Source organism: Grammomys surdaster, unplaced genomic scaffold (assembly GCF_004785775.1).
Source record: "Grammomys surdaster isolate TR1022 unplaced genomic scaffold, NIH_TR_1.0 126313, whole genome shotgun sequence".
NCBI classification, from domain to species: Eukaryota; Metazoa; Chordata; class Mammalia; order Rodentia; family Muridae; genus Grammomys; species Grammomys surdaster.
The window spans coordinates 7,357,260-7,371,285 of record NW_021621113.1 but is presented as its reverse complement, the minus strand read 5'-3'; the positions used below and the strand labels follow the sequence as shown (position 1 = coordinate 7,371,285).

Genomic DNA, 14,026 nt, shown 5'->3' with positions numbered 1-14,026 from the left:
GTCCCTAGCAAAAAGAGAGGAAACAAGAGGAGAGGGACCATGAGGAGTAGCCATGACAGGGTCACCATGAAGGATTAGCCATGAGCAGGTGGCCAAGAGAGATAGAAGGAGAGAAGAGAGAGGAGGAAGGAAGATGGACCAGGAAGAGGAGATGGACCATAAGGAGTCATCATGAGGTCATGACCGGAAACAGCCAGGAGGTCACACATGGACTGAACTAGCCTGACAAGACTCAGATTCCAGGTAAAGGGCCATGTGGTAGGGAAGTAGGCAGCCATAGAAGGTTAGAAAAGATGAGTATCTGCCCCAGCATAATTCCTGCAGCTTGTTAATACATATATTAGGTCTCTGTGCCTTTTATTGGGAGCTAAAATGGGATAGAGCAGTTGTAGAAATGCCCCATTTTTTTGCTTTGCACTGCTGAGGGTCAAACCTAGGGCCTTCTGCACGAAGGCAAGCAATGAACACCCCAGCCTCACCATGGAGGGTGTCTGTGTGTGTGTGTGTTCACACATATACACATGTGCACACCTCTATGGCTCTATGACTCTCCTCTGTATCTTCTTGAGACACAGACTCTCAGTGAGTGAGAAGTTTCAGCTTTTCTGACTGGCTTTGCCAACCTGTCAATCTCTGCCCATCAATATTGAGTCACACACACACACACACACACACACACACACACACACACACACACACGGTTCCTTATGTAGGTACTGGAGACTCACAGGTTCTCATCCTTGTAGAGCAAATACTCTTACCCACTAAGCCATCTCTTCAACCCTCATGAAATACGTTTTTTAATTCAATTAATTTCTCATGTTCAATAGAAAACATCCATGTGATTTAAAAGAAACATAAGCTGGGTGGTGGTGGCTCACACCTTTAATCCCAGCACTTGGGAGGCAGAGACAGGCAGATTTCTGGGTTAGAGGCCAGCCTGGTCTACCAAGTGAGTTCCAGAACAGCCAGGGCTACACAGAGAAACCCTGTCTCGAAAAACCAAAAAAAAAAAAAAAAGAAAGAAAGAAAAAGAAAGAAACATGATGGCGTAAGGCTACATAGCTATAATCCCAGCACTCGGAATGCAGAGGCAGAAGAATTGCAAATGAGAGGTCAATCTGGGTATCTTAGCTAGATACTAAGACCACTGCAACTCTTTTTTTTTTCCCGTTCACTCCAGCCCAAAGGTTTATTTATTTATTACATGTAAGTACACTGTAGTTCTCTTCAGACACCCCATAGGAGGGCATCAGATCTCATTACAAATGGTTGTGAGCCACCATGTGGTTACTGGGATTTGAACTCAGGACCTCCGGAAGAGCAGTTAGTGCTCTTAACCACTGAGCCATCTCACCAGCCCCCACAGCAACTCTTATAAAGGAAAACATCTAATTGGGGTTGGCTTACAGTTGAGAAGTTTAGTCCGTTATTGTCATGGAGGGAAGCATGGCAGCATGCAGGCAGACACAGTACTGGAGAAGGAGCTGAGAGTTCTACATCTGGACTGGCAGGTAGCAGGAAGAGAGAGTGAGCCACTAGGCATGGCTTGATCTTCTGAAACCTTAAAACCCATCCCACAGTGACACACTTCCTCCCACAAGGCCACACCTCCAATAATTTTCATCAAACCACCACACTCGCCTAATACTGAGATCTTTTCTCAAAGAAAAGGGAGGGTCCCTGGAGAGATAGATGGCTTTACAGTTAAGAGCATTGGATGCTTTTGCAAAGGACCCAGGTTCAGTTCCCAGCACCTGCATGGCAGCTAACAACCATTTATAACATCAGTTCTGGAAATCTGAGGCCGTCCTGTGGCTGCTGTGGCATTGCATGCAGGCGACCATGCAGGCAAAACAGCAACACATAAAGAATATTTTAGGGGGAGGGCAGATAGGACTGGCAAGATGGCTCAGGAGATAAAGGCACTTGTCATGGAGTCTGACGACCTGAGTTCAGTTCCCAGGACCTACACAATAGAAAGAACCGAGTCTCAGAAACTGCCCTCTGATACACATAACCGTGAACGCGTGTGCATACTCACAAACTAAATGTTGTACATTTTAAGTATAAAAATATCTCCTTTTCAGCTGGGTGGTGGTAACACACACATTTAATCTGAGCACTTGGGAGTCAGAGGCAGGAGGATCTCTGTAGTTTGAGGCCAGCCTGGTCTTCAGAGTGAGTTCCAGAACAGTCAAGGCTACACAGAAAAACCCTGTATCACAACAAAAAAATCTCTCCTCTTCCAGGCCAGCCTGGTCTACATAGAGAGTTCCAGGACACCTAGTACTATAGAGAGAGACCCTGTCTCAAAATAAGTAAGTAAGTAAGTAAGTAAATAAATCTCTCTTACTTTTTTGATCTCTAGCTGCCAATTTCTTCATCTTCCTCTCTGCGCACAGTAATCAGCTTCCTATATATTCTGAGTGTCTATAGGATCAGAAGCAAATTTATAGACTCGTGTTCCTGACCGTTTCCATCCGTGACCATAGTAGTCTGCCGAGACTCTTCTGCATTTAAACTGCTTAGTTCTCACTTCATATGTGTCAGGATCTTACCACTGTTTCTACATCTAACATGTCCATAATCCACAGTGTGACTAGCCCATGACCTAGTTAAGCCGTGTTCACTCCAGAGCCCCCAGGTCATCCCTAGCAACATGCTATTTCAAACAATTCTGTGGCCAAGGACTCTGTCCACCTGGCGTTTCTCACATAGGTGAGCCTATCTGCAAAAGACGTGATATTTCAGGGTCAAAGGACAAGCCCAGTTAGCATTTGAATAGTGCCAAATTGCCCGCCACCGCAAGTGGTACCAACTCAGCAGTTACCATTTGGGATTTTAATTCATTTTCTCAATTCATTCAAGAGTGATTTGAAAGGCTTTGTCTCTGGAAATTTCAGGCTCCAGGGAAAGAAGAGGGAGGAGAAATCCCACTGAAGATGTGGCTGTCAGTTCTTCGAGTATATTAATAACCCACATAAAGGCTTGGCGAGCAGCCGCTGAGCTCAGAACGACTCAGGTTTACTGATTGTCTCAGTAAGTGTGTGCAAGTAAGTGTCTGCAGTTGTCACCCAGAGGGCGGAAGCTTTGTAAAGTCAGAGTCTGACTGAGATTGTGTATGTGTGTGTGTGTGTAGCACCCTGGAGCTTATACAGATGCATAACCATCCCTGAATATTCATTCCACCTGGGTATGGGTTTACCCTGGCTCTGTGCAGTGATGGAGGCCTGAGATAAGGAATGGTTATCCTTATCCACTGGAGTGGACCTCCTTGAAGGACCACTGTGGTCTCTGTGACACCACCAGAGGCCATGCTAGTGTCTGTGGCCCAGGTTACTGCTCCAAGCTGAGATCCATGTGAGCCTATGTAGTCTGTGCCTCTGACTGAAGCCTTGGTGATAGCCTCTGCCTTTGCTGCCTGGGCAGGTGGGGGTAGGCGTGACGTGAGTGGCCTGTATATCCACCCGAAGCCATGTTGAAGCTCATGGCCCATGCTGCTGCTGAGACCATGAGTGGCTCAGTTTGTAAGCATGTCTTATTCTCTGCTCTAAGTGTCGTTTCAGAAGCTTACCGCCTCCCTCTGCTAACCTAGGGCCTAGTTCTGCAAACTTCTAGCCTCTGTACAATCTTATCTAGGCCTAGAATGTTATAAGCCTCTGAGACGTGCTGCCTAGCAAGCTCACTCTTTCTTGTCCTTTCTAAGGTCTGACTGGTTGGTTCAACTCAACTGTTCTGGCTCAAACTGCTCACCAAGCCGACTGGTTCCATCTGACTTCCTTCCCAGCCTCTGATTTTTTGCTCTGTTCAGCCTCGAACTAACTCTGTCAATCTGTTCTAATCTGCTCCTTCTCAATCTCTGGCTTATTCTGTCTCTGTACAACTGTCCCAGTAAAACTGCCTCCTCTCTCTCCAGTGCCCCTCAAGTAGCTTCCCTTTCCTCTCTCTTCTTGTAAGAGCTGGGCATAGCCTATTCTGTCAAGTCTGTCTGATTTGTCACTTCGTCTGCCACTCAATTAGACATCACTTTTAAACACCGGGTGCTTTGTACTACAAACTAATTTTACCTTCATTGTTTGGGATTGAAGGTATGTGTGCAAAGGGCTGAGCCACACCACAACTAGAAACAGGTTTTTGTTTGTTTGTTTTTCAGTAAATAACACAATCTCAGGATTCACGGTATAACCAAGTATCCTGCAACAGTCAAGGGCCTTGTTATTACCCAAGGGTATGCGATGTCTGAGGTCCTGCTGCAGCCTGAATTCATGCTGATGTCCACAAGCCATACTGCCACAGGGGCCTTACTGATCAAAGTCATGTGGATGTGGGGGTAGGGGGAGGTCTGTGCTGTTTGTCACCAGAAACCATGTGGAAGCCCATGACCTATGCTCTCGCTGACCGTAAGGAGCGAGGAAGTTACTTTTTCAATGTTTATCAGTGACCACAAGGGTATAGCTGAGGAAGAGGGACCTGGAAGGCTTCTGTGACAACCCCTACCCTTCCCCAGACCCCTCAGAAGTAACAGCCTAAACAGGAAGCCATCAAAGAGAACTCTTTAAAGCGTGCGATAAGGACGCAGACGGTGTGCAGCTTTCCGCCACTGAGAGCCGCCGGCAGGGTGCGTGGGAGGGGAAGGTCTCAGTTCTATTTAAGGGGCAGACCACTGAGAGTTTGACCATGCTCCAGTGAGTATACAGATAACACAAAGCAGACTTGTCTGTTTTCTTTTTTTCTAGGTTTAAAAATCTATTTGGAGTGTGAGAGGTCACAAGAATGGGGGGGCAGATATGGAAGGACTGGAAGTGTGATTGAGGTGCATGATGGGAAATTCCAGAAGACTCAATTAAAAATTGCTCTTCCAGGGGATCCAGGTTCAATTCCCAGCACTCACATGGCAGCTTACAACCATCTATAACTCCAGCTCCAGGGATCTGACTTTTTTTTTTTTTTTTTTGGCTTTCTTGGGCACCAAGGACACAAGTCATGCACATTTATACATGCCAAGAAAACAACTACACATATAAGATAAATAAATAATATTTTTTCATTTAAATTTTAAAATAGAGGCTGGAAAGATCACTCAGGGGTTAAGAGCACTTACTGTTCTCGCAGTCGTTCAAGGTAATCACAGTAGACATTTCTCAACTGCCTGTAACTCCAGCCCCAGGGGAGCCAGCACCCTCCTCTGGCTCCACAGACACCTGCACTGTTACATACACACCCTTCCTCCCCCCCCCCCCCAATGTTGATCATGATCAGGAGCTGGGCATGGTAGTACACATCTTTCAACCTAGCACTTGGAAGCTAAGGTAGGTTGAGAGTGAATTCAGGCCCAGCCTGGTCTACATAGACAATTTCAGGATGCTTAGGGCTACACAGGGAGACTGTTTCAAAGAATCAAAAAAGGAAAGAAAAGACAGACAGACAGATAGACAGACAGGAAAGGAAGGAAGGGAGGGAGGGAGGGAGGAAGGAAGGAAGGGAGGAAGGAAGGAAGGACACCACACACATATACATACAATTTTTTGTGTCTTTTAGGGGAAGGAGATGGGGGGGTTGTTTGGTTTTTTGTTTTGTAGAGACAGGGTTTCTCTGTGTAGCCTTGACTGTCTTGGAACTCACTCTATAAACTAGGCTGGCCTGGAACTCAGAGATCCACTTGCCTCTGGCTCCTGGGTGCTAGGATTAAAGGTGTGTGCCACCACCACCCATCCACCTCAAACTTTTTTAAAGAAAGAATTCTCAACTCAAAATCTGTCTCTCTAGGCTGTGTAGAAGTGAGAGGGCAGAACATGCAATTTAAGAACTGGTTTGCAGCCTTGATCTGTGACTGAGATACTGGAACATATGGTGTGGGGGCTTTTCTCTTCTACCTCTGCCCTGCCTTGGCATCGGATCGACTGAGCTTACATCACTGGTCCAACTAGGCCATTTGGAAATAGCAGAGCTTCATTCTAGTCTGGCTCTGTCACTCTGTGTTGTCCTAATGGCTCTCCTATTCTTTACAGAGCAGGGGTGTGGTCAGAGAACTGGAGACATTTGCCCAGGGTCCCAAGGTATCACAGAGGACCTTCTCATCCTGTGTTCCACACAATCCTCCTGATCCTGTTCGCCATGGGTGTGACTGCCCCATCTCCTCATCAGTGACAAGCCCATGAAGCTCCTGGACCTCAGCGGTTGATATCAGGATCACACAGAATAATAAATGACACGTATCCAAACTAGGACATCTGCCTTAGTGCAGCGCTGTTAACTGAATGGCTGGCTTGAACTGCCTCTTCCATCTTCCCGTTGGGGTCTTTTTTTTCTTCCTGTTCCAAGTTCTAATTCAGGACACCGTCTTGCGTGGAGAGTCTTGCCGCCTCAGTTGGTGCCATTTCTGTAATGCGGTAGCTGAGCGAATGCATTCCACCCCTTCCTCCAACCAGTCCTCTCCAAACGAGCAAAATACAAACAAGAAGTGAGCAGTGTGAACTGGTGGTGGCTGTGCCTGGGATCCCCGCATTCGAGAAGCCCCAGGCTTGGACTTTGGGCCAACCTGAGGTACAGGTGAGACCTTGTCTCCAAATGGAGAGAGGGAGAGAGAAGGTACAGGAGTAATAAGATGGGAGATGGACCCTCTCGCCTCTGCTGGGCTTCATCAAATTCCTTTTGAATTTATTCACTTATTTGAGACACGGTCTCATGTAGCCCAGGCTAGCCTTAAACATCTAATTTTCCTATCCTGTGTGCCCAGTGCCAGATCAAGCATGTGCCCCCACACTCAGCAATTTTTTTTGTTGTTTTAGATCAGTCCCCTTCTCTATTTTTATTTCTGTTTGTTTCCTTCTGGGACAGAGTCTCCTGTAAATAGTCTTGCCTTAATTCACTAGGTGGCTGCGGATCACCTTGCTTTTCTGATCTTCCTGCCTCTACTTCCCAAGTGCTAGGACTGCAGGCAAAGCCGGGCGGTGGTGGTGCACACCTTTAATCCCAGCACTTGGGAGGCAGAGGCAGGCGGATTTCTGAGTTCGAGGCTAGCCTGGTCTACAGAGTGAGTTCCAGGACAGCCAGGGCTACACAGAGAAACCCTGTCTCGAAAAACCAAAAAAAAAAAAAACAAAAAAAAAAAAAACAAAAAAGAAAAAGGACTGCAGGCAAGTGCTGATGCACTGGGTTTATGTGGTACAGGGATAGAAACCAGGGCGTGGCCATGCTGGTCAGGTGCTCTCCAAGGGAACCACATCCCCAGGGCCTAGTCTGCCTCTCCAATGGGCTCTTGTGCGTCTGAACACAGGGCTAAGGGGTATCACCAGGTTCTTTGAATTCATTATATTTCAGGGCTATCCACAGCCTCTCACAGGAAACATGTCCTGTCCCCATGGGCTTCCAAAGCGGTCAGTGTCATCAGGAGTCTCAGTAATTCAGGAAGACTGAGGTTACAGCTGTCACCAGAAGTTAAAAGCAGGCTGCTGAGATCACACGCCTTCCAGGCTGGGTGGACATCGACACTGGGTGGAATTCAAACTAGAAAGGCCTGGAGGTGGCTGGGGTGTCAAATGGAGAGGTAGAGATGTTGAATAACAAGAAAGAATAACAGGTCTTTCCTCCGAGACTTGTCCTGGTGAAGCATGGCCTACATCCACAGACAGCAACAGTCACTCACAGTTGGTGCAGGCTAATCACTTCAGCAGACTCAGGTGTGCCGGCCAAGAGCCCAGTGGAGTCACCAGGACAGAGCAGCCAATAAGAAGCCTAGGGTAAGGAAAGGACACAACACATAGATGGGATGGGGATGGGGAGGGGCTAACCTTCTCTGGGCTGTCTTAAGAAAAAGTGCCTCAAACTGGGGGGAGGGGGAGCTTCAGTAAACGTACCAGCTCAGTGTCCTAGGGCTGGAAACCTGAGGTCATGGCATTGCAGGGCTGGTTCCTTTTTTTTTTTTTTTTAAAGATTTATTTATTATATGTAAGTACACTGAAGCTGTCTTCAGACACCCATATGAGGGCATCAGATCTCATTGTAGATGGTTGTGAGCCACCATGTGGTTGCTGGGATTTGAACTCATGACCTCTTGAAGAGCAGTCAGTGCTCTTAACCACTGAGCCATCTCTCTAGCCCATGGGCTGGTTCCTTCTAAGGTTGAATATATTTCAATCCTCTCTTGGCTTCTGGTGCCTCTGCTATAGGTTGGTTGAACACCAAGTTCTATAAGTTGATCGACACACCAAGTTCTCCCTTGGTCTTTGCCTCAGTTTCCCCTTCTGTGCTAGTCTCATGGTCCACAAACGCCCTGCTGACCCAGACAGCAGTAGTGCTCGATTGGTGCCCAGCTTGATGACCTCATCCTGACCTGATCATCCACTATGACTCATTTTCCAGATAAGGCCACAAGGATGGGGGATGGGAGACTCAGGGCTACATCTTTTAGGGGGTCACGATTCAACCCAAAGTGGAGGGCTTCACTCAGTCTCGGTGATGCCTATCCTGACTGACATCTAATCAACCAGAAGTAAACGTTTCAGCTGAAAGTGGCTACAGATACCCCCAAGGGTCTTTCTAAGCTCTGACAATCGCCTGGTGTCTATGAGATGGATCAAAGGCTAACTTTTCCCATAGCACATGGTCCGGTCCATAGTCCAACCCTTGTTCAGCCTGAGGATCCTTCTCTGTGGCCCCATTACAGTAACAACCCTGTCTGCATATTCACCAGCCATGTCCCAGCCATGACACCACTGCCCTTTGTCCCCCTCTGGGCCTTGGTGACTCTCCCTGCCTGACTTGCTGTGATGACTCCAGCCTACGGAGAAGTCCCTGGCCATCTTTCAAAGGCTTCTTCATTGTCATCACCTTTGCGAAGCCTTCCCTGGCCACCCGATCCCTCAAGTAGGCCTCTTCCTTCTGTAGGCCTCTGCCACACCCCAAAATTCTCTCGACTGTCAGACCACACGGTCTGTTTGTAGTTAACTACACGTCTGCCTGGACTGTGGGCTTGCTGCTGGACTCCATTGTTGGTCTGGAACACTGAATGCCACTTCTGACACATGCCATGTACTCAATAGACTGCACATGCATATTCAAGAAAAATGAAAGGTGTATGTACTGTCTATGCTGCTAATTTGTAAATGTTAGCCTAACTTAATAAAAGTTAAATCCTAACTTGTAAATGCAGCCTAGGTTTATGCTCTGGACTGGTTCATCGGCTTCTACCCTATACCTCTCGTCTCCAAAACAAATGTGTCCTGGATGGACTCCAGTCTTCCTCCTGTCTTCTAGCCTGCTTTTCTCATCACCCCGGGTATCACATCCCCCAGGCACAAGAAGGCAGCTTATATAATTATTTTCTGTGCCTCCCCCCACTCTAGGCTTAAATGTGAGATTCACTGGAATAGGAGCTCTGTCTACCTTTCGTTACAGGACATCGCCCAGGTTCTTAATACATGTTTGGTGTCCGAAAAACTTAAGTGGATTAGGGGTTCAGAGCATTGTGGTTGATAGTGTGGGCTCTGGGGGTTCCAGGGAATGGAAGAAGATAAGCCGAGTGGGAGTGAATGGTTAAAATTGTCAAAGAATAAATTTGGAAGTTCTTCTTGATATGGGGGCGAGATGGCTCAGTGGTTAACAGCACTTTGTGCTTTTCTTGAAGACCTAGGTTCAATTCCCAGCACCCACATGGTGGTTTGCAGTCATCCTCAACTCCAGCTCCAGAGCATCCGAGAGCTCCTTTTGGTTTCTGTGGGCATCGTACAAACACACTGCGCAGTGATACATTCAGGTAAAACACCCACACAACAGAAAAACAAATGCATTTTCAGGGTAAATGTGTGAGGCTGGGAGACAAGTAAGTGTGCACAGTATTAGCCTGAGTCTGAGTCCCAGGATCCATCAATACAAGCTGGACGAGTGGCTGGGCACGCTGCGGCACACTTTTAATCCCAGCACTCAGGAGGCAAAGGTAGGTGAATCTCTGTGAGTTTGAAGCCAGCCTGGTCTACAGAGAGAGTTCCAGAACAGCCAGAGCTACATAATAGAGATACCTTGTCTCAAAACAAAGAAGAACCAGTACAAAAAGACCTGGACAGGTGCTTGTAGTCCTCCCAGTTGAGAGGGCAGAGACAGAAGGATCCCTGAGACTTATTGGCCAGCCAGCTTAGCCTAATCCTCCTGCCCCAGGTCCTAGGAGCTCTGTCTCAAAAAAATCAAGTGGATTCTTCCTGAGGTTGCCTGAGGTTGACATCTGTCTTCCATGCACACTCACAGACTTGCACGCACCAGCACATGCGCATAAACACACACACCAAAAATGGAAACAATTATACCTTGAAAGGAAGTGAACCATCTTAGATGGTGTTAATATGTCTTTCTTCGCCAAGGATTTAACATGTCCTGAGCTTTCTGAAGTGGTTGAGAAATTGCATTTGATTTATCTTGTGACATTAAAAAAAAATAAAAAGTAAACAAAAGACTTTGGAATCACAGTCTCTAAGTTGAAATCCTGCTTCTGTCTCCCTCGATAGGAGCAAACAAAACCCCCCAAATGTATCAGATGGCACCAGAGAACTCACCCCAGAGAGGAGCTCAACTCTGTAGATCTGATCTGTCTGTCCATTCAACAGAGAGGTATCAGGTTCAGAAGTCAAATCCTAAGGAGGCCACAGTAGATAAACCATCAGCTCAGAGCACAGAGAACAGCCAGCCCTAAACCCAAAGCAGGGAAAGCCCCTGGGGGAGGGGAGGGCCTAAAGAGACAGGAAGGAAGTTTGCAGGCAGAGGCAGGGGGACAGGGTGCTGGAAAGAGCAAACAGTAAGCCTGGCACAGCCGGGGAAGCTAGGAGTTTGCCCTGATTCAAGTGGAAGGCAGGTACTCTGACCTTGAGAACAGGGTGGGATCTGGGGCAGAAGCATCTAGGTCAGGTTTAGGAGGAGGAGTGGAATCTCAGGGCTGTTAGGCCAGAGAATCATCTCAACAGCTCGAGTGTTTTCTTTATAAACGTACAGCTTAGAATCCCCGAAGTAATCTGTAACTGACTTGCCTTCTGAAATTTTATTTATTTATTTTGGAAGAGCCAGAGTTGGAACCCAGGACCCGGCACGTGCAGAGACAGCCACTGTTAGGACTACTGTATTGCTCTCTTGTTCTTTCTGTTTTAAAAGATAATATTTATGGGGTTGGGGATTTAGCTCAGTGGTAGAGCGCTTGCCTAGCAAGCGCAAGGCCCTGGGTTCGGTCCTCAGCTCTGAAAAAAAAAAAAAGATAATATTTATATGTTTGAATACAATCATAGAAAACTCAGAGATTTGTTTGCTATGTTGCAAAACTTATGTTATGTAAACGCCTCGTTCTGCATTCTTTTACCTTTAATGCATTTTAAGCTCTCCTCTCCTCTGCACCTGTCTAGCTTGGTGCATCCAGCTCACTCTAGTAACCCAGAGCCCACACAGACTGCAGCGTACTTACACATTCCATTGCTGGCCCTGAACTGTATCAAAGGTTTGCCTTTAGGTGGAGTCTAAAAAGGACAGACTTCCTGAATGCACATATTTTACTAGGTTAAAGAGAAAAGTAGAGCAGGATGGTGGCGGTGGGTGCCTTTAATCCCAGCACTCAGGAGGCAGAGGCCAGTGGATCTCTGAGTTCGAGGCCAGCCTGATCTACAGAGTGAGTTCCAGGACTACACATAGATACCCTGTCACAAAAAACAAAAAACAAAAAAACCAAAACAACAACAACAACAACAAAAACCAAACACGGCAGGCGTGCTATGAATATTTTCAGTTTTATTAGGTGAAGACAAATCGAGCTAGTCTATCGTCCCCCAAACTCCCTGCTTCACCCATTTCTGCCCTTGTCTAGCTTTAATCCTTCCCTTCCCTTCAACAGATGAAAAGACTAAGACGTAGAGGCATGCGCAGTTAGGAACATAACCCAGCCCAAGCCTCAATGTCAGTCAGTGCCTTCCCACAGCATCACCCCTACCACACAGGTGGGGCCACGTGAGGAGCAGCGTGCGGTTGGCCGCTGCTCTCCCTGGAAAATCAAGTCCGTAGAGAAAGGAAGGCGAGGGGCGGGGAGGGCGGGGAGGGCATGGCTACGATGCTTCAACATGGTGACGACACTACGAGTGGAAATTTTTTGCAAATCCGCCCAAAAAAAGGCTTCGCTCTGTTCCTTGGAGCTGCTCCCAAGCCACCTGCAGCGCGCACAGCTGCACACTGGCGTTGTCCTTGGCCGGTCCCCAGCGGGGCGAGGGTGGGAGGGCAGTGGCGTCTCCGCGGCTGACTTCAGGGCACAGTAGCTGGGTGCTGGGAGCCGGAGCCCGAGGCGCAATGGACTCCAGAGTCGTCCTCAGGGACCGTCCGGAATGCAAGCGCAGGTGCGAGCCCGGCTGCAGCACCCAGCATGCAGCACCCAGTACCCAGCACGCAGCACTCAGCACGCTGATGACAGGCCCTTTCATGACTTGGTCAGCCCGGGAAAGTCCTGCCAAAGCTCTCTGGCCCTCGGGTGGTGGGGCTGCGGTGTTCACCCCCCGGGCTGTTAGCCAGCTATCGGCACCCTGCAGTGCCACAAAGGCCAGCGCCAGCATTTGAAAGAACAAAGCCGCCGGCCCCGCCCAGCCGCCTTTTCCGAGCCAGGAAGCCTCCTGTCCTTTGGTCTTAGGTTTGACTCGGGCAACAGCCACCATTTGAGACCTTGCTGGGGTGAGCTGAGTGTATGTCACTATCCCGGCCGCATTGTACTAAGGCATTATGAGTTCTCTAGAAATCCCAAACCAAGGTCACACGGAAACAGTGGTAAAACTGAGATAAGAGAATTCTCCCAGAAACCGACTTTAAAATAATAGTTTTGTTTGGTGTTTTGCAGACAGGATCTCTTGTAGCCCAGGTTGGACTCAAATTCATTAGGTAGCTGAGGCTGGCCTGGATCTCCTAGATTCCCTTCCCGCTGCTTCCAAGTGCTGGGATTACAAGTGTGTGTCACCATATTTTAAGATTTAAAAACTGGCCACATATGTTTTAAAAAGCTTGCTTTTGCTACTCTTTAAACTGATCCTTTTCAAAAAGACTATTGAGGACAGATACTGTGCAAATAGCCAAGCTGCCTCCCTCCCCACCTCCCAACCCCGGACTCAAAGGGAAACAGCAAACAGGTGTGAGGAGGCAAACAGGCGTGTCCAGGCTGGCCGTTTGTATGAAGAGCTTCTAACCTAATCTAAAGACGAAGTGCTCAGTTGTCAAGAGAAGGCGACGGCGGCCAATCCCTGGGACTCAGTTCCACTTACAGGAAGGTATTGCTCAGATGTGTGTGGACTGGCTTCTGAGTAATGATACTTATTACTGCACTGGCTCAAAGCTTACAGATGGGGGGAAAAAACCTTAAACATATCAATAGAATTGATTGATTTAATTAGGACACATCCATTTAAAGGAATTCTCTGCAACTTTTTTTTTCTTTTAGAAAATCTGGTAAGTCTCAGAAACAGACTAACCAATAATGTAGTGAAAAGCTGTCAAAATGTGTCTCTGATTCGCTGCTTCTTCCATATGACAAAGGAGGACGTGCTCATAGTTTTCCCGTTAAATATCATACACAAAGCTGGGTGTGGCCCTATGTGTCTCAGTGTTTAGGAGGCTGAGGCCCGTGGATTGCTAGTCCCAGGCCAGTCTGGGTTGCACATTGTGACCTCTACAAATAAAAACATCACCAAGAAGATTTCATTCTGTAACCCTAGGTTGCTTTGGGATTCTGTCCCATGTGCATGAATTAGCAATGCAGAATTCAACTTGAAAAATAGATTTGCTAAAATCTCTGGGTTTGGGAACCAGTACTACTTCTTTGGGGAGTGTCGCTTAAGAAAATCCTTGGAATGAGGACAATGATATTTAAAGAAAAATCTCTGAGATCTTATAGTAGAAAACAGTGTAGGGCTACTTAAAGATCAACAATGGAGGGATGGGACTTAAAACCTACGGTATGTGCATAAAATGTCCATCATAATATCATAAAAAGAGTGTTTAGACAAAGGCTTTAGGGATGGGGGAA

The 14,026-nt window shown here is 47.4% G+C and overlaps 1 long non-coding RNA gene across 1 annotated transcript; it reads right to left on the bottom strand.

Moving 5' to 3' along the window:
- Window positions 1–7,144: 7,144 nt before the first annotated feature.
- Window positions 7,145–10,661, bottom strand: LOC114614222. Its single transcript, XR_003710286.1, has 2 exons — window positions 10,548–10,661; window positions 7,145–7,737 (listed from the first exon to the last, which is right to left on the bottom strand). It is a non-coding gene; the product is annotated as an uncharacterized LOC114614222 (long non-coding RNA).
- Between the last annotated feature and the right edge of the window lie 3,365 nt (window positions 10,662–14,026).